The sequence below is a fragment of the Leopardus geoffroyi genome, chromosome A1 (assembly GCF_018350155.1).
Source record: "Leopardus geoffroyi isolate Oge1 chromosome A1, O.geoffroyi_Oge1_pat1.0, whole genome shotgun sequence".
Classification (NCBI taxonomy): Eukaryota; Metazoa; Chordata; class Mammalia; order Carnivora; family Felidae; genus Leopardus; species Leopardus geoffroyi.
In genome coordinates this window covers 164774016-164799201 of record NC_059326.1, presented here as the reverse complement: position 1 = coordinate 164799201, position 25186 = coordinate 164774016, and the positions used below count along the sequence as shown (strand labels likewise).

The 25186-nt window shown below is 33.4% G+C and overlaps 1 long non-coding RNA gene across 1 annotated transcript; it reads left to right on the top strand.

Annotated features, from left to right (window-relative positions):
- The first annotated feature begins 8735 nt into the window (after window positions 1-8735).
- LOC123603853 lies at window positions 8736-24903 on the top strand. The gene is made up of 3 exons (XR_006715083.1): window positions 8736-8890; window positions 23922-23988; window positions 24720-24903. It is a non-coding gene; the product is annotated as an uncharacterized LOC123603853 (long non-coding RNA).
- The last annotated feature ends 283 nt before the right edge of the window (window positions 24904-25186 follow it).

Sequence of the window (25186 nt, the reverse complement as noted above, 5' to 3'; positions counted from 1 at the left end):
GGCTAGAGACTGAGTAGATCTTCAAAATCATTTTCAATGAACAAGGTAGCAAAGGAATTTTACACTTTAGAAATATGAATGAGAACTTCTTTTTCAAAATTTGTTACACTTCTCCTTTCTTCAAAATGTGCCTCTTTTTTTCCAACAGATAAAAATTATTTCTAGATTGTGAATGAAGACATTGTTCTTCCTGGTTCTTTCTCCCTCCATAAACAATGATAAAGACGTTCAGTCTAGGGGCCCTTGGGTGGGTGGCTCAGGCAGTTAAGTGTCTGACTCTTGACCTTGGCTCAGGTCATGACCTTGCAGTTCGTGGCTCTGCCCACCACCACCCACACTGTGCATCTGTGTGTTCTCTCTCTCTCAAAATCAATAAATAAACTTAAAAAAAAAGAAAATTTTCAATATTATAAATAAAACATAGCTGAATGGTAATACTTCTGCTTTTGTATTTGGACAGAGAAAACAGATATATAAGCAAATGAACAAATAAAAGGGTTGGCTACACAATTATGGAATGTCCTTCCTAATTATCTGTAAAAATATAAATATCATGTCGTAACCTACAGTAAGTGCTGCCAAGATATCATAGGTAATCTATAATTCAAATAATTACAACATTGGTATATGAGGGGCTTTAAAAATGTGTCTCCAGTCTCTCCCATTAAATCTCCTCCAGGAATATTTCCTACCACTTAAGTGTGACACTATCTGTTTGGTGCACTTTGGCAGCTTCCACTCTATTCAGGAAGCCTCATGAATTTGAGAAATGACACAAGAATCTAACTTAGAGAGTCATAATATTTACCTTAAGAAAATCCCTGTACTCACATTTTACAGAAGAAGTCAGTTAGGCCTGGAGGATGTTCTAATGGTCAAATAGTGTTAATACAATGCTAGGAGTGACATTTTAATATTAAGTTATAACATAGATATATCATGGAAATATTAACATAATTTCTTTGACTTTCTTGTCCTGGATTTAGAGCAGAACAAGAAAAAAATTAAAATGGTATTGCTATCTATACGCACACTAAAACAACTAAAATACACACTGAACTAAGAAATGATATAGAAAGACTAACATGAGGACTGCATGATTTAGATTAAAGCAACAGGTAAATGAAAAAGGAAAAGAGCAAATCCCAAATTACTACTAAGAATATCAGGCTTTCTATTATAATATATTACACTACCCCAACATATCAACATATGTTTTTCACTACAGCCACCCTAACTCAATAAATAAATTCAATATTTGTCCTAAACATTTTATATGCATAGTTTTTTTATAGTCTGGATATTATTTTTAGTTACTTCTATTACAGCATATTCTCAAAGCAATACAACTTTAACATATTACTGTGTTTAATAAAGTCACAATTTTTAAATTTTAATTAGAAATTTCATTTTGTGATCAGTGCAGATCCACATGAAATTACAAAAAGGTAATAAAGGGAGACTCATATATCTTTTACCAAGTTTACAATAATGGCAATGTCCTGCAAAATTACAATACAGTGTTACAGCCAGGAGTTTCACCTTATAGCCAGGATACAGTCCAGTACCATCCCACCAAGACCTCTTCTGTTGTCTTTTTGTAGCCATACCCACAAGCTTCCTCTCCATAATGTCTCTAATCCCTGGCAACCACCAACTTGTTCTCCATTTCCTTATTTTTATATATTTTTTTAATGTTTATTTATTTTTGAGACAGAGCATCGACAGGGAAGAGAGAGACACACAGCATCCAAAGCAGGCTCCTGGCTCTGAGCTGTCAGCACAGAGCCCAATGCGGGGCTCATAAAACATGATATCATGACCTGAGCTGACGTTGGACGCTTAACTGGCTGAGCCACACAGGTGCCCCATTTCCATATTTTCAAAGTCAATTTTAATAAAAGGCATAGATATAGAAATATATGAAAGAACAACTAAGCTTATAAAGTATCAAATGCAATTTTATATTACTGTTCTCTCAGTATATGGAGTTCATATTCTCTTAAACTTTACATTTAAGTTAATTTTTAAATTACCTAGTGATCTAGATTTATCAACTGATACTCCTTATTAAATAAGACTTCTTTGTTCAGGCTCTGGGCTGATGGCTCAGAGCCTGGAGCCTGTTTCCGATTCTGTGTCTCCCTCTCTCTCTGCCCCTCCCCGTTCATGCTCTGTCTCTCTCTGTCCCAAAAAAAATAAATAAATGTTGAAAAAAAAAATTTTTTTTTAAATAAAAAAAAAAAATAAGACTTCTTTGGGGCGTCTGGGTGGTGCAGTCGGTTGAGCCTCCGACTTCAGCCAGGTCACGATCTCGCGGTCCGTGAGTTCGAGGCTCTGGGCGTCAGGCTCTGGGCTGATGGCTCAGAGCCTGGAGCCTGTTTCCGATTCTGTGTCTCCCTCTCTCTCTGCCCCTCCCCCGTTCATGCTCTGTCTCTCTCTGTCCCAAAAATAAATAAATGTTGAAAAAAAAATAAATAAAAATAAATAAGACTTCTTTATTGTTTATATTTTCTATGAAATTTTAAAAATATAAAGGAAAATACCATGAAGGATAAAATCAATAAGTTGGCATTTAGAAAATGGATCATGCTATTTCTTAGTGATGTGTCCTTGAGAAAATAAATTATCTGAGACTATGCTTCCTCGTGTAGAAAATTTCATGATTCATGGGAAGAGGTAAATAGATCAACATGAACAGGAGTTTGGAAGAAATTGATTCCAACCCTCATGGAAAACTTTGAAAAGTTCAAGACTTCAGTGGATAAAATAAATGTAGATGAGGTAGAAATACCAAGAGAACTAACATTAGAAGTAAAACCTAAAGATGTAAAGAATTGCTGGATGAGCAAAAAAGTTGTTTCTTGAGATGGAAACTACTCCTGGTGAAGATGCTATGAAGATGGTTGAAATGACAACAAAGGATATAGAATATTTCAGAAACTCGGTTGATGAAGCAGCAGCAGGGTTTGAGAGGACTGACTCCAATTCTGAAAGAAGTTCTACTGGGAGCAAAATGCTATCAAGAAGCATCGCGTGCTGCAGAGAATTTGTTTTGTGAAAGGAAGAGTCAACTGATGTGGCAAACTTCACTGTGGTCTTATTTTAAGAAATTGCCACAGCCACCCCAACTTTCAATCAACCACCACCCTGATCAGTCAGCAGCCATCAACATGGAGGCAAGACCTTCCACCAGGAGAAAGATTATATCTCCCTGAAAGATAAGAAAGCTCAGATGACAATTAGCATTTTTTAGCAACAAAGTATTTATAATTGAGGTATATACCTTTTAACACAGAAAGCACACTTAATAGACTAAAGTACAGTATAAACATAACATATTTACTAGGAAAACAAACAGTTCATTTGACTCATTTTATTACAATATTCACTTTATTGCAGTGGTCTGAAACCAAACTCACAGTACTTCTGAAGTATGCCTGTAATGTATCCTTATTCCTTTTTCACTATTTTTCCTTGTTTGTGACAACCAACATGATCTTAAAAGAAATGCTAAGGGAACCAAAATGAGGGTTAGAATTCCTTACTAGAGTAGAATCAATAATATACTAGTTGCATATATATGTGTTGGATACATCAATGTTCTAGTTTCGAATCATAACAATTTAGGAATCCAAATAAGCAATAAAGCAGTGCTTCTACCGTTACTAACTTTAAGTGAAGAAGAGATACAAATTATGGGTGAGTCAGTAACTGTGAAGTCAGGTTGGTTATAACATACAGTTAATGAGATAATACATACCACTTCTTTGTAAGTTAGTTATCTAATAGGAATTTATTTTCTTGATCATGAAACCATGATGGATGGAATTCAGCTAACAAAAGTGACAAATATTGCCTGAATTTGGAACTGATGGTAAATCAGTTGGAATTTATTGAGCACATTTTATAGTACAAAAAACAAGAAGGACATAAAAAGTACTATGATTCCTATATTTTATACAGTAGACACATGTTGCCTATGTGAAAATATCAATAAGACAAGCTATAAGTAATATATTACAAGAAGTATATAACTAGACACCTGGAAGTCAAAAGTAGGAAAGTTTGGTTCTAATGTTCAGAGAAGGAATGGTAAATAAAGAAGCATTTGTGATGAATATTTGCTGCTGAAGAGAATACTGACATGCAAAACTGCTGTAGGCTTGAGAAGTGTAAGTGCAAGTTGCAGCAAATCCTCAGGAAATGATGAATCCATCAGATTAAATGGAATAATATACTTGCTGGGAAATGATTAGAAAAGTGGTTTGGGGCAAGACTATGAAATCCTTAAAAAATTATAGATATGTTACTTCATTCCAAAAGCAATGAAGAACATTAAATAGATTTTGATCAGATTAATTTTACCCTTAGATTTGATCTCTATATAGCTAGCCATAGGGTTAACAGGAAGAATAGTTTGAAATTGGAGGGAATTTTTACTTATGAGAATCACTAGAAAAACAGTACTTGGTATGAGGAAATAATTAAAGCCTATCCTTGAACTAAAAACAGAAAACAAATAGTAGTAACTGTTGTGTCAATGTAGGAGAACATATCCGTCATGAAGCCCTGGAAACTCTGCACATCTCCACATAAGGCAGACATAGGCAAAGCTTAACCACAGTTTGAACAGTCTTGATAAAATGTCCCAAGATCATCCTTGGAACATGGTGGGTGCAATGTACATGTCACCTCCCTATCTTTCAGAAGCACTCTATGTGTGGAAAGCTGCCACAAGGATACTTCCCTTCCCTTTCTGTCCCATCCTCTTTGGGTATAAAACTGATTGGCTGTAATCTAGGGCTGAGTACTAAATGATAAAATGACCCACTGCTCATGTCATCTATCATCTGGCCCATCTGGTTTTGTGTCATTCTGTGAAACTAGGGATGCAGGGAGCTGACACCATGATCTTACATTTCTGTATGTGTAATGAACTGTTTAACTGCATTTTTTAAAAAGGAAGTAAAAGAATGAAGTCATTAAAGAAATATGGAGTAAATAATTTAAGAAGGAGAATGGAGAAAGTTGATGATGGAAATGGCTCAAGATTGAGAACTGTCAAAATGGCATGTGTGGTACTTGGTGTTACTTAAGGGGAAGTACAAGAACAGCTACTCATGTTTCCCAGCTTGGAAAACTGATGTGAATATCCTGCAATATATATAGATGTCTAACAGACTGAGTGATAGAGAAAGAAAATCAAAATACTAAAAATACTAAACCTTTTACAGGAAGAAATCTTTGTTTTTTATAATTAATATTTTAATGAGTTTTTGGAAAAACCTTGAACCATAATTTTCCAACACTCATATATATTATATTCTTGTGAGCACTGTCAAGTATTTGCTCAGCAATACTCATCAGTACTACTGTTAGAGATCAAGTATTTGCTCAACAATACTCATCAGTACTACTGTTAACAATAGAGAACATAAAGTCTTCAAAAAGTAAAGTTACTTTTATGACTCTTTCTTGTTAGTGATAAAAAATAAATGAGTTTCAGATTTTTGAATTTTACTAAATTATTTAATACACATTAATTATTATCTTTGACTTCTAAATATGTTACCTTGTGTCTAGGCCTTTGATGCCTTTCCAAACAAGCTTCATACTCAAGTGCTGAAGTGAAAACAAAGAAGGCAGTAACAAAGTCTGCAACATGACAATGCAATCTGGTGTATGAGACGACTTTCAGAAAAAAAAAATTCATACTTTCAATAGGCAAAATCTGAAAGTCAGTTTTTCTCACTTGCCAGGTGATCAGCATAATCAAAGTAAAGTCCTCTTTGGAGAACTGTGGACAAAATGGAAAAGAAAGTCCTATATTTACCATGCTGTAATAGAATATTTTATAATAACACTCATTTTGAAGCATTGCCAAGGCTATTGTGAGAAGTAATGGAAATGCTGTGTTAGTATGAATAAGAAACGATGATTCTCTCCAGCAATAAAATGAATGATAGAATTCTTTATTACCATTGCCAGAAAATTTATACTGACAAGTATACTCATATAATTCATGGCATGACACAGAACATTTTATTGTCTTGTCAAATAAGGGAGCATTTTAATTTAAGATAAATTGTACTTCACAAGCTGGTACAGTCTTCATAGATCACTTATCAAATTTCTAATCATTAAGACTAATTTTTAAAAAGTTAAAAATGAGTTTTCAAATACTCTGATGTGGGGGGGGGGGGAGTTTTCACTGGTAGCCATGCTTTTAAGATTATAATCTGGAGAATTTAAAAAGATTTTTTTAATGTTTATTTATTTTTGACAGAGAGAGAGAGAGACAAAGCACAAGTGGTGGAGGGGGCATAGAGAGAGGGAGACACAGAATCCAAAGAAGGCTCCAGGCTCTGAGCTGTCAGCACAGAGCCCGAAGCTGGGCTTGAACTCATGAGCTGTGAGACCGTGACCTGAGCCGAAGTCGGACACTTAACCGACTGAGCCACCCAGGTGCCCCTAAAAAGAGAGATTCTTTATTAAAAGAAGCTCTTTTGGTAACATTAATTTCTAAAGATTAAGGATGCTTCATGCTTTGATTAGTTTATGGGAAAAATAATTTTGACATACTCCACTTAGGAAAAATTGTGAATGAAAGTTATGGTGTTCATTAAGATATTCTAAAGGCTTATTTTGAATTGTCTAATGAATGCTGTTAATATAAGTAATTCATTAAATGGTCCCACTCTGATTCAATAGGTATGAATCAATAAAGGATTAATTAAAAACAATGATATGCTGAAATAGATAGATTTTCATGCCTTTTTTCTATAAGAACGTTGAAATGAAATATTCCACGATTGACAGTCTCTTATAACCAACTATGTCTAGTTTATAATAAATTTCATTTCAGCTCTAAAATATTTACTGAATAATAGCAAATAATCCAGAACAAAAATAATTTAAAGTTCAAAACAATAAATTTGAGGGGTGCAAGTCTGGCTCAGTTGGTAGAGCATGCAACTCTTGCTCTCAGGGTTGTGAAGTTTGAGCCCCACATTGAATACAGAGATTACTTAAAAACAAAATGTTTAGGGGCGCCTGGGTGGCTCAGTTGGCTAAACTTCTGACTTCAGCTCAGGTCGTGATCTCGTGGTCTGTGAGTTCAAGCTTTGCACTGGGCTCTGTGCTGACAGCTCAGAGCCTGGAGCCTGCTTTGGATTCTGTGTCTCCCTTTCTTTTTCTCACTCTTTTTTTCTCAAAAATAAACATTAAAAAATTACAAATAAATAAAATCTTTTAAAAAATCAATTGGACAAAATGGAAAAGAAAACTTTACTATCAATAAATAATAGAGAAAATTTTGCTAACATTTTATTTATTAAGCTACCCAGCTCTTACACTAAAAACAAAACAAAAAGTATTAGTTTATTTTTAAAGTTCTTATTTGGCAAATGTTGATTTTTATCTTTTTAATTTATTTTTTTAATTTATTTTTTAATATTTATTTATTTTTGAAGGAGAGAGACAGAGTGTGAGTGGGGGGCGGGGACAGAGAGAGAGACACAGAATCTGAAGGAGGCTCCAGGCTCTGAGCTGTCAGCACAGAGCCCGATGTGGGGTTTGAACCCAGAAACCGTGAGATCATGACCTGAGCCAAAGTGGGACGCTCAACCGGCTGAGCCACCCAGGCACCCCAGATTTTTATAACTTTACACATTTTGATGTCAAGTTTTAATGAGAGACAAATCTCTTTTGGAATAAAAATAGCACGAAACCTGGGTTTTAATTTTTGCTCTATTATTAATTATGTAGGTGTTATTAGATAATCATCCACATCTCTATAGTCATTTCCTTATTGGAAAAATGAATAAGTTTGATTAGGTGAGCTCTCAAATTTTTTTCTACTATTACTCAGTCAGCCTATGATTCAATTAGGTGTCAGACTTACAAACAAATCCCGTTTATTAGTAAGAGCAGAGCCTCCTATCCCTCCATCTTACCTTCTCCACTCCCAACCAAAAACATACTTTCACATATTCCACCCCCCCAACACTTGCCCATGGTTGTGCCATGCTGAAGACTTATAGACAGAGGCTGACTTTTCGTGCAGATCCTTAGATATTTTTATTCAGTTGCTAGAACCCAGAAGTATGGCTGCTTCAACTGGCTGCCCAACAAAGTGAAACCAAATTGCATTTCAGAGTTCTTCTTTTTAAGTTTCCCAATTTCGCCAATGTCCCCACATTTGTCTAGAGTGCAATTAGTCATACTAACAAACAATAAAACCCACACAAATACATTAAGGCAAGCTAGGGTGATTTCTTATGACTAATCTAAAAATATTTCAATGAAACATAATGCAAACATGTATTTGTTTTAAACAGTAAGAACAAAATTTCAAAGTGCAATGCTAGATTTCCTAAAAATCCCCTGGGTAATTATGCAAACCTTAATTTTCACTGTTTAACACTTTACAGAACCACTAGCTCATATTAATTGTTAATTAAGTATGCACAAAGAAAATCATCCTCCTTGACCTCTAAAGAGGTTAAATAATGATCACCCAACGACATCAGGCTCTAATCCCTGGAAATTTAAAGGTTATTTTACAAGGACAAAGAGTCTTTCCAGATGTGATTAAGGATCCTGACATAGGGAAATCATCCTGGATTATCAAGATGGGCCTTAAATCGAATCACAAGTGTCCTCGTAAGAGAGAGAGATCATATATATACAGAAGAGGAGAAAGCAAAGTGACACAAAGGGACAGGCTGGAATCATGAGACTATAAACAAAGAAATGCAGACAACCACTTAAGGCTGGAAAAGGAAGGAAACAAACTGCTACACCTTCAGAGAAAGAGTGCAGTCCTACTGACATCTTGATTTGTTCTAGAACCTGATGCTGAACTGCTAGCCTTCTGCTAGACAGAGTAAGTTCTAAGCTACTAAATTTGTGGCAATTTGTTAATGCAGTCACAGGAAACTATTCTATCCCCTAAAAGAGCTCTGCAATTTTTTATAATATTTAGCAAATGCATTCTCTTATATGACTTGTAGATGACAGTTTGTGATATAAGGACTGGAGCTATACTTTAAAAACAAAGTAGAAAAATATTTAACTTAATAGTAATTCAGCATTTAATAACAGAATAATAAATGTGTTTCCTTTCAGTAAATGCTTAGGTATTATTTTTCTAAATTTTCCTGGTTTGTAAATTATTCCTAGAACAAATATAACTTTTTAGTAGGTTTTTCTAGTACTCTAGGCTAATGAGGTAAGATTTAGTTGGCATTTAATGTCATCACAGAGTAATTAGTATATAAAATATTTCTTTATATATAAACTCACTATTTTTTAAGAACAAGGAGTAAGATTTGTGTAATTTATAGTGACCTTCTTAACTATAATATTAAAGTCATTTTGAATACATAAATATAATGATAAAAGCTTTAAAAACTCATGAAAAAATTGCCCAACCCAATTACTATGAAAACAGTTTCCTTCTTTATATAAACCTTTAATTCTAGTATAGTTCTAGAAACACAGAAAAATGCCAAAGATAGTACAGAGTTCCAATATACCTACATCCAGTTCCCCTATTATTAACATCTTACATTATAATGGTACATTTGCCAAGATTAATGAACCATATTGATATGCTATTAAGTAAAGGCCATAGTTTATTGACATTTCCTTAGTTTTTACCTAATGTTTACCAAATTACTAAAAATTAATGCTGAGGAAAAATAAAGCATATGTAAATAAATGGGAGATATTCATATTTATGAATTGGAAGACATAATATTATTAGGATGTCAAGTCGTGGTCTATTGATTGAGTATAATCCCAAACAAAATCCCAATAAGCTATTTGTACCTATGACAAATTAATTTTAAAATTCATATGGAAAGGCAAAATACCTAGCATAGCCAACATAATATTAAAAAAGAAGAAAAAATTGGAAACGTCAACTTGATTTAAGGGTAATTATAAAGGTACAGTAATCAAACTGGTGTGGTATGCTTGAAAAATAGACACAAAGTCAATGGAATATAACCAAAAGCTCAGAAATAGACCTACACAAATATAGCCAATTGATTTTTTGACAAAGGTGCAAAGGAGACACGATAATCTTTAAAATAAATGGGAGGGAGAAGAACACATAAACCTTATACTTTTCATAAAAATTAAATCAAAATCAATTACAGACTTATCTGTAAAACGCTAAACTTTAAAACCCCTAAAACAAAACAAGAGAAAGTCTACATAACTTTGTGTTTTGTGATGAGTTTTAGACACAACACCAAAAGCACAATCCATGGTAAAGATTATTGACAGGTTGGGCCTTATTAATGTCATATATTATTATACTTTCACTTCCAGTATTTATTTATAATTTTATTTACTTTGAACACATATAAATTCTACATGATGTGTTCTGTATTCCTGTTATTAGTATATATTTTTCTATATCATTACGTAGCCTTTATGGGCTTGATATCATTTTTAAAAAGTGTTTGCATAATTTAATTACTTTTAAATGCAAATGTAGAAAAATATTTAACAAGTGCTGAACCAAAATATGATATCCTATGTATACATAATAAAGGCTCAGGAGAAATGTAATCATAAAATTGTGGTAATTTTGATATTTCATTCACTTGAAAATTTATAGTATATCGCACACTTATATATATGATTAGTTCAAAATTAATGACCACAACACTTTTGTTTACATTTATTATCAAATACTGTTTAGAAATATACTTTTGTAAAACCAAGGTGACTGAAATAACGTTTCCTCAGAGAGCAAAGGTAACTCTGAAATCACAGATATACATACAAAAGTGATGCTGGAAAATGTTTTATACTATATAGGGGTTTTGTCTCAAGAGAAAAATGATGAGATTCTAAACATCTGTTGAATTTTAGGAATGATTTCAAACATGTCTCAAGTCAGACTCTCATGTGGACATCAAGTGGAACTGTGGCATTGTGGTAAAGAACATGGCTGTTAATAACACTTGAGATGAAATCCAAATTTTGCTAAGTGCTAGCTGGGTGACATTCTTTCTGTGCCTCAGTTTACTTAACTTCAAAATAGGAGCAATACAGTACCTTTTTCAGGAGGATGCTTTGGGTTTGTTGTTGTTTAAACATTTTAAAAAATATTTATTTATTTTGAAAGACAGAGAAAGAGCATGAGTGGGGTAGGGGGAGAGAGAGGGAGACACAGAATCTGAAGCAGACTCCAGGCTCTGAGTTATCAGCATAGAGCCTGATGTGGGGCTTGAACCCACAAACCATGAGATCATGACCTGAGCCAAAGTCAGACGCTTAACTAACTGAGCCACCCAGGTGCCCTTCTAGGAGGTTGCTTTGGACTAAATAAGAGAATGTGTATTGTGTAGACAATAAATAAGAAACACCATAGTCATCCTTATTATCATTTGTAATATATTTATGATTTTTTTAAAAGTTTATTTTCAGAGAGAGAGAGAAAGAGAGAGAGAGAGATGTGAGAGGGGCAGAGAGAGAGGGAGAAAGAATCCCAAGTAGGCTCTGCACCATCAACGGATAGCCCAATACAGGGCTCAAACAAACTTACAAACCATGAGATTATTACCTAAACTGAAACCAAAAATTGAATGCTTAACTGACTGAACCACCCAAGTGCCCTCATTTGTAATATATTCATGTGTAACATATAATATACACTCAAAGTGCAAATACCTAAACATGTGGATTTAATATAGCCAAAATTTATTAATTTATGGTCCTTTAACTATGAGGGGCACCTTATTTCATATACCCACACATCATAAAAAAGCAAAACATCCTCAATATGATGTGATTCCAAATAAATTAGTACTATCTATTGTAATTTAAGACCTACATATACTGTTGAAAAAGTTATGTGCATACATTGACAGATAAGAAGAATGCATTTCACAGAAAATAATTTGATTATCTAAGATTCTTATATTAAATTATTAAATTGGAGTTTTGGTGACATACCTATATTAACTGCCATTTAAAATATTTTACAACATTTACATATATATGTAAATATATATACATTTTACAACATATGTGTGTGTGTATATATATATGTGTATATATATACACATATATATAATGTATCCATCCTAAATTGTGGCCTTTGTGGTTGTTAAAAAATGTTTTAAGGCTATTTTTACAGTGCAGTTTAAGGTTCACAGCAAAATTGAGGGGAGGTACAGAGATTGCCCAGGTACTCTCTGCCCTGTCACATGCATTGCATTCCCCCAATACCATACCAGAGGGTATATTTGTTACAAAGGATGAACCTGCCTGGAGTCATGATAATCACCCTCTGTCCATAGTTTACTTTATAGTTCTTTTTTGGTTTTACACATGGTATGAATTTGGACAAATGTATAATGACATGCATCTACCATTATGGTATCATATGGAGTATTTTCACTGTCCTACAAATCTTCTGTATCCCATCAATTCACCTTTTCCCCAGTGCAACCTATGGCAACCAGAGATCTTTTTCACTGTCTCTATAGTTTTGCCTTTTCCAAAATATCATATAGTTGGAATCATACAGTATGTAGCGTTTTCAGATTAGTTTCTCTCACTCATTAATACATATTGCAGGTTCCTCTATGTCTTTTCATGGTCGATACCTTATTTCTTTACAGACCTGAATAATAGTCCATTGCCTGGATGTACCACAATTTATTCACCTGCTGACGTACCTTTTGGAGGCTTTGCATGTTTTAGCAATTATGAATAAAGCTGCTGCAAACATCCTCGTACAGGTTTTTGTGTGGTGGTTTTAATGCCTTTGGGTAAATGGAAAAGACTATGACAGCTGGATCATACAGTAAGATGATGTTTTAGTGTTGTAAGAAACCACAGAATTCTCTTGCAAAGTGGCTGTACCATTTTACATTCCATCCAGCAATGAATGAAAGTCACTGTTACTCCATATCATAACCTGCATTTGGTGTTCTCAGTGTTCTGTGTTTTGAACATTCTAAGGTATAATGGTATTAATTTGTACTTCCCTTGTGAGTATGATAAGAGGCATCTTAATATGCTTATTTGACCGCTGTATATCTTTTTTTTTTTTTTAGGAGAGAATGAGAGAGAGAGAGAGAGAGAGAGAGGGAGAGGGAGAACATGTGAGTCAGGGAGAGGGGCAGAGGGAGAGAGAGAAAGAATCTTAAGCAGGTTCCATGCTCAGCAAGGAACCTGACACCAGGCTCAATCCCATGACCCTGGTATCATGACCTGAGCCAAAATCAAGAGCTAGACACTCAAATGATCCACCCAGGTACCCCTCTGTATATCTTCTTTTAATGACATTTCTCTCAGTCTGTTTAGGCTATTATAGGAAAAAATATTATAGACTGGGTTCCTTAAACAACAAACACTTATTTTGCATAATCCTGGAGGCTGGGAAATCCAAGATCAAGGTTCCAGAATATTTGGTGTCTTGTGAGAAGCAATTTTCTGGTTCATAGATGGCCATCTTCTCACTGTGTCCTCACAGGTAGAATGGGGAAGAGAGTTCTCTGAGGCATCTTTTATAAGGACATTCATTCCATTCACGGGGTTCTACCATCATGACCTGATCACATTCCCAAAAGTGCACCTCCAAATATCATCATATTGGGGATCAGGTTTCAACATACGAATTTTGGGAGGTAGTTAAGGTTTGGCCCATTTTTAAATTAGGTTGTTTGTTTTCTTATTGTTGAATTTTAAGAGTTCTTCACATAGTTTGTCTAACATACTTTTAGCAAATGTGACTTTTGCGAATATTTTCTCCCAGTCTGTGGCTTGTCTTTCCATTCTCACGACATTGTCTTGCCAAAGCATAAGATTTTTAATTTTAATGAAGTCCAACTTATCAGTTCTTTCTTTCATGGATTGTGCCTTTGGTGTTATATGTAAAAAGTCATCAGAATACCCAAGGTTTCTGATATCGTCTTGTAGGAGTTTTACAGTTTTGTGTTTTCCATTTAGATTTATGATCGATTTAGAGTCAATTTTTGTGAAGGATATAAGATCTGTGTCTAGAGTCATTTTTTATTGCATGTCGATGTCTAGTGGTTCCAGGACCATTTGTTGAAGATACCATCTTTGCTCCACTGTGTTGCCTTTACTTTGTGAAAGATCAGTTGACTATATTTATATGGGTGTATTTTGAGGCTCTGCATTCTGATCCATTGATCTAGTTGTCTATTCTTTTGCCAATACCTCACCATCTAGATAACTGCAGCTTTATAGCAGCCCTTTAAGTTGTGTAGTTCAGCCTTTCAACTTTATTTTACTTCAGGATTATATTGGCTGTCCTAGCTCTTTTGCAAACAAATATTTTTAATTGTACCATTCATTAAAATATTTCTACATGGAACATGCAATCATATCACAATGACAATTTTTACATATTATACAAAAAAATTAATTATACTCAGTTTCACTGGAAATGATTCTTTCTCTCTTTCCTTCTACTTCTCACTCTAGTTCTCACTCTTGTGCTTACTCTCTGTCCCTCTGAAATATAGGCCCACACTCATTTATTAAAATAGGTAAAATGAGGAATGCCATTTTTTTACCTTTTAAATTTAATTCCTAACACTTATGAATACTATCAGAAATGTAAAAAGTATAAATACCATTCTCTACACAGAAAGACTAGCTTCCTAGTTGCATACAAAGACACATATCAAAACAAACAAAACTCTATACTTTCCTGATTTTGATCTAATGCTGATGTTAGGAATTTGAGTAATCAAAACAAGGAGATATAGTAGTATCTTACACTCTGATGTCTCTCACATTTTCTCTGAAACAGAAAGTACATTTCCCCCTTTATCAGAATGCTACCAGAGTGTAGATTTAATAGTCAAAGATATGAAATATTATTAAATATTACATTTTTTAAATTATAGGTAAAATCACTAGATAGTAAGATAACCAAATTTTGATAGTCATGCATCATTTTATATGACCACTGTATTTATAGAAACACAATTGTCCTACAAATTAAAGTCTGAATTTTAAAACCACATAAGCCCCATATCAACAGACTGGTTGAAAGATTTTAAATTATATAGCTTTTGTGAGATGCTTTGCTCCTTTACACTTTGCCAAAGCTGACATGTAAAACAACAAATCATATGGCTTAAACTGCACTTGAAATTTGTATTTTGCATAAGGCTAGTTACCTTTACCTAGATTTAGATTGGTTAGAGAAAATCTGAAATTTTGAGTTGACAAACAGTTATTGCCCCAAGAGATAATGGAGATTAATTCAGGTTGCTCATAGAATATTTACACACTAATGCCATAACATTTTCCATTTTCCAAGGTGGAAGAAAAGCTCCCAAAATAATAGATAACAACATATAAAGATGGTAACTGATTAAGAGGGGCTTAAAGACCTTCAAAATACTATGGGGCTATTAAGTATTTAGAAAGATGTAACCAGATAAATTTAGAAGGATTACAGTGTATCTTTAATGAGCAAAATTTTCCTGCCATAAAATGTGGAATTCGTTCCAATAATTGACTAAAATCTCCTGGTTACTAAAATTGACAGGCATATTTGACTTTACAGCTCAAAGGAAATACAGAAAGGAAAGGAAAAGATAGTTTTTCATGACAGAGTACCATTAAATAATTTATTGAAAGAAAAAAGTACAATACCAAAAACTGTGTGCCATTATATCTTTGTTTTTAAAGAATCTATATACAAGTGAAATAGAGAAAGTCCTATAAATTTAAACAATACCAATTGTTCCCCAATAGTGTGTATAGACACTAAGAATACTATTTCAGGGGCACCTGGGTGGCTCAGTTGGTTGAGCGACCGACTTCGGCTCAGGTCATGATCTCACAGTTTGTGAGTTCGAGCCCTGCGTCAGGCTCTGTGCTGACAGCTCAGAGCCTGAAGCCTACTTCGGATTCTGTGTCTCCCCCTCTCTCTACCCTTCCTCTGCTCACGCTCTGTGTCTCTCTGTCTCTCAATAATAAATAAATGTTAAAAAAATAAAATAATAAAAGAAAAAGAATACTATTTCAGTAACAAATCAGTTTAAGGCTCAACTGCAGTGGAAATTGTTCTAGACTATGTTATTTAATTTCTATTCCCACTTTTCTTTGGATGGCTAGTTGTGTTAGGGATATGATTATTTACTCAGAAGTTAGTTTAAAAGCTAGGCTTTAAAAATTATTATGAAAGATTTAAAAACTAATTTAAACAAATTAAAATGTCCTTGCAACTATCATTACTGCTTCCCAGAGGCTTGATGTACACTTTCCCTTCCTTATATCTGCTCTCCAGTCTTTGCTTTGGGGAGTATTCTGCAAGACAACTCCAGCTGACGAGAGCTTCTGCTTTAGAATTTTACATGAATGTTTTCTCTGTGTGTGTTTGCTGTGAATAATTGATGGGTCTAAGTGATTCTAGATTGGTAATGTGCAATGTAGTATTCACTCTCTTAATCTCCTTAGATTAAGAAGAGGATGCCCCATAGGCTTCTGGCCCCTGGAAACAAAGCACAATAATGCACATGGAAATTGCTTACTTAATCAGTAGTCTCATAGAGGGTTGTGAAAGTTAACATCATAATAATCCTAAAGAAGCAGGATATTATGATGACTTTGTTAAAGATAGGGCTAAAACCCCACATGTTAACCAAATATTTAGGGTTATAAAGCAAAATAGGAATTGGAAAGTGATACTTCTTTTTGCTTGTATTAATGATACAGTGAAAATTAAATTTGTATCTGTTATGCATTTGAGATTTTTATTCTGACGATAGTGAAATCATAATACCACAAAGGTTATTCGCAGTATGTAGACCTCTATAAGACAATGTCTTAACGTTGCAAATAATCAAAAGGAATGAAGTGGATGTAGCAGAGGAAAAGAACTGAAACTAAGGAGATTTTACTGAAGTTTAGGCCCTGTATCAACAATGTGACGAGACCTAGGATTCTAAGCCAGGTATACTGGACTAAAACTACACATCTATACCATACTCTCTGTGGCAAGACAGGAGATTTGTATAAAACACTTCTCTATTTTCTAGCTCATAGGAAGAAGGCTTAAAGAGAGATTATCACAGAAGAGACTAACATATTAGTGAAAAGTCTAAATCTAGAATACAGGTTCCTTAGAATAAAAGAGGACATACTGAGCTTACTTGAAATTATGAATCCTTAATTATGTAAATTAAAGTAATGCTAAATGGTAAGAAACAAGTGTCAAACTCTCTCACATTATTTTACCAGCAGAAGAAACAACCAAAAATTTTACTTAGAAATGCAAGACAAATGAAATATTTAAAAATAATTATTTAAAATTTTTTTTTTCACAGTAAGCTCTACACTCAATGTGGGGCTTGAACTCTTGACCCCAAGATCAAGAGTCACGTGCTCTACTGACTGAGCGAGAATGGCGCCCCATAAGAAAAATTCTGTTGGAAATGTTAATATAACTGAAGTAGAGATGAAGTAATAGAATTTTAAAATATATTTATCTATCATTTTTATATTTAATATTATCACACTGAAATGGCAGACATAGAATATCATTTATTAACCATTTCTTAAATTTTTCCTTACCTCCATTTATACTTAAAGTACAGCTTTGTAAAATGAATAGCTTATTTGTAAACTGAATATATTCTGTTTTTGATTGACTTGCTTTCAAAAAATCCATTTTACTTTAATTGACAAACACTATATGCTGCTCTGACCAAAGCTCAGATATTAAAGAGCATTGTTAAAGACATTTAGCACAAGTTAAGGTTTTCTTCCTGATATATCATGAAAATACAAGTATCATTGGAAATGGAAGAGTACTGGATAAAAAATTACTTTTAATAGTATGTGTCAGAAAAAAAATTAAAGATTTTAAAATTTAAACCCTCCATAGAATTTTCTTTTCTAAAAATGAAGGGTAATTTATACCTCAATATTAAGCTAAATTTGTTTTGGAAAATATATTGTTGGGTAGGATTACAGATGTGAATTAAAATGTATTGATATGAGGGGCGCCTGGGTGGCGCAGTCGGTTAAGCGTCCGACTTCAGCCAGGTCACGATCTCGCGGTCCGTGAGTTCGAGCCCCGCGTCGGGCTCTGGGCTGATGGCTCAGAGACTGGAGCCTGTTTCCGATTCTGTGTCTTCCTCTCTCTCTGCCCCTCCCCCGTTCATGCTCTGTCTCTCTCTGTCCCAAAAATAAATAAACGTTGATAAAATGTATTGATATGAAATCTGACCTAGTTTTACACTTAGGTAAGTCCACTTATCGTTAAGTGTAGTGACTTGCACAAAAATATTTTTATTACATAATATAAAAATGTTGAGAAGTCTCCAAATAATTCCCATTTCATCAAATGATTTTGACATGTAAATCACTACTGTACATAACCTAGAAAGTTCAAGTGAACTCCCCTCTGAAATAAAGTTTTCACCAATCTGAAGTTTCCTGAAGGTATCATAAAAAATTTGGTGCAGTCTATGAATAGCCCAAAGTTTAGGTACCAGGTAAGTGTGCTTCGATTTGTATGGGGAAGTTTTCCCAAAGATAACACTACTGTGGATCACAGAAAAGACGCTAATAACCTAAAAACATGCAAGTTATGATATCAGTTTTCATGTTCTGTTAAAAATAATACTGAGAGGTATGCCTGGGTGGTTCAGTTGGTCCAGCATCCAACTCTTGTTTTTGGCTTGGGCTGTGATCTCATGGTTTTTGAGTTTGAACCCTGCATCAGGCTCTATGCTGACAGTGTGCAGCCTGCTTGGGATTCTCTCGCTTCCTCCTTCTCTGCCCCTCCTGCTCTCTCTCTCTCTTTCTCAAACAACAACAACAACAACAGCAACCAAACGAAACCAAAACAAAAAAGAGACACATAAATAAGAAAGTCATATTGTGTACACAGCTACTATACTTGTATACTTGTATACTTGTATTCCTGTCTTCCTTCACCCTACTCTCCAACTTACTGGCACTTCTGAAATGTAATTCTAGATATTTGATAGATAAGACTCAATAAATGATTAAAAATGCCTTGATAGGCCTGATAAATTCACCTTAGGGGAGAAAATAGGAATATATTCCCATCAATGGAATAAATGGAGATGAACTCCTTAAAGAACTAGAATTTTCACATTTATTTTAAACTCACATGTAACTAAACATTTAGCATGTCTGAATAGCACCTAGATTAACTACTTCTGCAGATGGGAAGCAATTCAATTTTTTTCTTATCTCCAAGGAAATTTTTTATTCCACATTATTGCTTTTCACCTGCAAAATTTGATTTCAAAAATTACCTCTTAATGAATAAGAGATAAAAAACAAATAATGATCTTTAACTGAAAGTATTAGCCTCCACTTTCTTCCAAATTTGGGACATGAGACTAATCCACTTTTTTATTGCCAATTTGGAATATAAATAATTTTCCCCTCTCTCTTGTGAAAGTCTGTCATAGTAACTTAGATACCATGAATGTTAACATTAACCCTTTCACCACACAGTAATAATCTTTAATATACTGTTGTTACAAACACTTGCCTGCTATAATAAAAACAAAAGAAATGAAGAAATTGTGATTGCAACCATACTTTAGTAAAACCACAAGGAAATAGAATATGTCACATTTTGATTACAATAACTAGAATTACAATATTTATAAACATTTTTGCTTTACAAACAGCTCTCAATGCATTTATTTTCTTTCTCCTTATGGTTCAGCAGCATTATTCCCACATTCCATTGAAAAAGTCCAACAGGCAGTGAAAAGAACTTTAAAGCAATCTACTGCAATGCTGAAGCCAAAGTATCGACTGGAATGGTATACATTTGGACAGTCATAACTATGATATTAAAGAAGACAGGCCATGCCTGACCTGCTGTTGATATAACCATAGGCTAGCAACACATTCCTGAAGAGCCACACAACCTTCTATCATTCAAGATTCGTAGAGGACAGATGTTTTCCATCAGTGTGATAGTATTTTTACACTGCTTTCATTAAACTGTCATTTCTTAAACTGCTTCAATTTCAGGCCCCTTTTATCGCTTTGTTAGTTTTAATGCATCTCTCTGTACCTTGGGTGACAGGAAGGTAGCCCCAACTTTAATTGTGTGTATACTTGCCAAAGATTGGACCAGACATACTCACAGTAGCCCTCTGTGGAATTGTACCTAATTGCAAAGTGAAAGCAATAATGGAACAAGCAGCAGCATAAAGATCACTAGTTTATTCACGGCGAGCAGACTGAGAAATATTATGTATGTATTAAAGTGCTTTGAAGTGAAATATTTATGCAACTCACTTTGAAGGAATCAATAACTTTGATATATTAGTACAGTTGAAAATATTGTTCATTTAACAAAAATGGATATAAGACAGAAATAAAATGGACGTTCAAAACCAAAAGCTATCTGGCAAACTAGAAAACACCCTCAGTACAACTGAACTAAAATGATCCTTTCTAAAAGTTCCTTTTTAATGCAAAAGTTTAAAGATGTGTATTTTACATCATTTTGATATTATATGGCAATATTTAATTGAATTTCCTCATTTATATTTTATTTTATTTTATTTTATTTTATTTTATTTTATTTTATTTTATTTTATTTATTTTATTTTAATTTTATTGTTGCATGACTTGAGGTACACCCATCAGGACATTGGTTCAAACACAGGCTTAAAAGAAGGAATTTTATTCTTAAACCATAATTATTAGAGAATGGTGGATGTGTCACCCATGAGTACAAAAGCCAATTGATAAGAAAACCAGTTATACATCAGTTCATTCTAATTTTGTTCTGATTTCTCCTGCACCCTTGTGAGGAAATCAGGAATAAAAATTCCGAGACGGTAATTTTGGAATGCAATGAACATTCCCTGAATTTGCGATCTGCCTGCATGTTTTAGAGAACTGTAAAAGATACAAATTAAAAGAAGACTATGTTTCAATTTGAAAAGATCTGCACTTAGATTTCCTGAAATTAATATAAAGATAATAAATTACACTCTTGATCACTATGATGAGTCATCATTATCCAGGAATTTTTTTTTCCCTGACACTCCACTGTTTCCTTGCAAATCACACTTCTGGGTTATTATCACAGTAATGAGTAGAGTTGTTAATGTGGACTCTGATCTTTTGGTAATAAATTTGTATTCCATTAAAAAAGAACAGACAGTAAATGAGAGGTCAGTTAGATATTATCACAATATGAATTAGGTTATTTGATTGAAATTCATTTTCTAGATTATATTTTTATTTTGTTGAATGTTTCTAAAAGCAAACAAAATTTTGTGATGCTTCTATATTTGCTACATAGGCACTAAACAAATAATCAAGAAATTATCTCTATGAAAAAAAGAAGATGCGTTTTCCTCCATACTTACTAATGTACACCTCATAATATGAAATTTAATTAGCCAAACTCAATAATTCACAAAGCTGGAAAAAGAATGATAATGGACAATCACAGCCTAAGCACAGGAACACTATGTACAGATATATTTCATTAATGGAATTAATTTAGCATTGTAATTAGATTACTTACTAGCCCACACTATAATTTCATTAAACTAATGATAAAGCTTCATCACCAAACATCAATTAAAGAACCTTTCCAATTGTGGCATACATGGTAGAGTTTTCATACAGTCAAAATAGACTGACAAGTTAAAAACATCCTTCTTTTACTTAAGTTCATGGAAGTTTTTATGCAAAACAGTTAATAAATCTTAACAGTTTCATGTGAAGAGAATTATTAAAATTGCTCAAATTTTTATAAAATGAACCTACCAGTAAGTATACAGAGAATTTGAAAATTATTCTCCTCTATCCTCCCTGTCTAAACTTAAAACTGTGTATGTGTGTATGTGCACATGTAATAAAAGACTAGAAAAGCTCTGATTTGTATATTTCCTTCAATTATAAACAAACATTCATTGATTGTTTACTATGTGTCAAGTCCTGTCCCAGATGCTTGGTATATAATAAAGAATTAGAAGACAAATATAATATTTATCCTCACAGACTGCACTTAGAATTTTGTAGAAAATTTGTGAAGATGAACAAGATTATGTGAAATTTTATGGTCATGTATAAAAGTTATTTATCAGAGTTAAGTTTAATCCCTTTTTTCAGCTAGAATAATGTAGAAATTAAATATTACTTTAAATAATTTTCTTTAAAATATCAATGAATGATTTACTTTAATTTACTTAATCTTCTTTGGGGCGCCTGGGTGGCGCAGTCGGTTAAGCGTCCGACTTCAGCCAGGTCACGATCTCGCGGTCCGTGAGTTCGAGCCCCGCGTCGGGCTCTGGGCTGATGGCTCGGAGCCTGGAGCCTGCTTCCAATTCTGTGTCTCCCTCTCTCTCTGCCCCTCCCCGTTCATGCTCTGTCTCTCTCTGTCTCAAAAATGAATAAAACATTAAAAAAAAAAATTTACTTAATCTTCAACTATCACATACTGTGTGCCTGGCATGATGCAAGATTTTCACTTCAAGGGAAAAAAAAAAAAGGTTTTTTAAAGTTTTTACAAAAGTGGAGAATAATCATTCCTTTACTTTTTACACATGCATGCTGTTTGGCTCATATCCACTGTCAGTAATATTTAACCATACATTTACACTAATCACATATAAATATACATTTTAATGTATATTTTAAAAAGTAAATCATACATGTCTACAAATCCAAATCCCTTGGGAATATTCAGACAATACATTATGGAATAAGTCCCGTCATTTTTTTTTCACTAAAAATTAAGCCTAGAAGAAGAAATATCTCAAGAGTATCTTCAATAATTTTATTTGAATAGGATTATGACCCTTTTTAAAATATAGGGAGAACATACTACATGAGTATTTACTTATCTTTTAAATTCTTCTTGGAACTTGTCTTATTCCAAAAATTTACCTCTCTATAATAAGCTTTTTGGAAAGCACTCAAAAATCATGCAGGTGAAAAAACATTATCCATTACTTATTATATTATTAAATTTTCACTTATCTCCAGCATTCAAAACAAACCAAGGGGTTGGACATTTCTTTTTCTCATTCTCATTCTCAAATGATTAAATGAGTAAGTCTTTTCTTCCTAAATACTACAGATTTAGATGAATTTAATTATCATCTTCTATACTATCTTAAGACTGTGCATTTATAATCTGTTTATGAAATATGACAAATTAATTTTGTTGCCAATATTACATTTTATGGTTATATGCTTTGTATGTTTAACAAATGAAAACTTTGCTAAAATTAAAATCAAAATGAAACATTTCAAAATGTTTTCAAAGTTCTGCATCTAGAGTTCATCAATAAGCCTCATTCTTTGTATTTTATGGATATATGCAGTACACATACAGGTTCTGTCACATAATAGAGTCTTGATTAACCAGGACATTTTTCTGTAGTATCAGAAGCACCTGTTTCAGAAACAAACCCTAAAGACTAAAACTAACTTAACATTTGGAAAAATACAACTATATAGTTCAATGTTTTTTTTTTTTCTATTTAAAAATAGAACTTCATGTGGTATTGCTCTTAAACTCAAATACCACATGCGAGGAAGATCCTGACCCCAAATTCTATGCTAAACTGAAATATTTACAACCTCTATGTTTTAAATTATGTTTCTTACCCCTAAATGCCTAGAAGGCCATGTAAAATATCTGCTAATAGCTTGGGTAGAACTGAAAAAATATATATATATATACAAACCATGTACAATTTCAATAAGTACAAGATACATGAGAGTAAAGTTTCTAAAAGTAGATTACTAATCTATGATAAGTGGGATAGATATATATTTATAGAACTAGGTTTCACTAAATGAAATTAAAGGAGAATAACTTTGAAGTAAAGCAGACATAGATACGATTCCCAATTCTCTCACCTCTTGTCTAGGCAACCAGCAAGTTATCCTCAGCTTCATCACTAAAGTTGGAAGAACAAAATCCACTTCACAGGATGGGTATGTTTAAAATGCACCTGGCATATTTTAGACTTCCTATAAATGTTATATCTGTTAAATTATTTGATAAAACTCTTCAGTATCATATCTGCGCATTAATTCAGCAGATGTCATATAAAAATCAAGACTTTAACAAATAACTTACGTTAGACTACCAGTCATTATATCTATACACTGTCTACTTTTTAATTCCTTTGAACGCATACAGCAAACTACTTATGACATAACAAATATCCATAAACAAAAATTAGAAAACATTAAAGTTTTGTGAATTTACCTTCATGTTTTCTAAATAAAATTATTACAACTTTATAAATAACTATTCTATTCCCTAGACCTGTTCCTCCTTCAATTCTCAGGGACATCTACCATCATAATTTCATATTTATCATTTAATATATGGTTTCACATGTTCACTATATACAATAAGCATCAAATTATTTATACCATTGTTTTGCTTGTTTTCTTTCACATAAATGCTACTTAATTGTCCATATTTTTCTGTTCACTTATTTTACTTTTCTATAATACTTCATTTTGATAGAAGCTGATATTTACTGAATATTTCCAAGTTTTCTAGGTGATCTTGGTGTCAACTGCTGTGTTAAATACTTCACATATATTAATTTGCTGTACTCTCACAATAGTCCTATGGAGGAGACTTTTATTACTTTGATATTGTTTTATGTTATATATTTTATTTACATTTTTATAATTTTGTTATTTTACAGATGATCAAAATGGAAGACAGAAAACTTAAGCAACTTATAGAATGCTACACAGGTAGTAAATGGTAGAGCTGGAATTTGAATCCAAGCTGACTGGATCCAGGGCCCACACGTTAATCACATTACCCTGTGTTCAAAATCAAAGAACAGAGCATACGTTTGTATGTATTTTCCTACTGATGGAGAAACCAGCTGTTTCCAATTTTTTACCCTTGTAAACAATGATGTAATAAATGTCCTTGAATATGTCTCCTGATTTCCCTTCAAGAGATCCTTGAGGGCAGAGACTCAGGTGGATTATTTGGGAGTCTCAGGGTATACATGTATCCAACAGTGGCCTTTCTTGCTTAACATACTAAGGCTCAAGAAGACCAAGGTATAATTAACAATATTTTTGCTAAAGGCTTCTGGTGTTTGGAGGAAAATATCCTCTATGCTCGTATGTCTTGTATCCTTTGCTCATCTTGTGT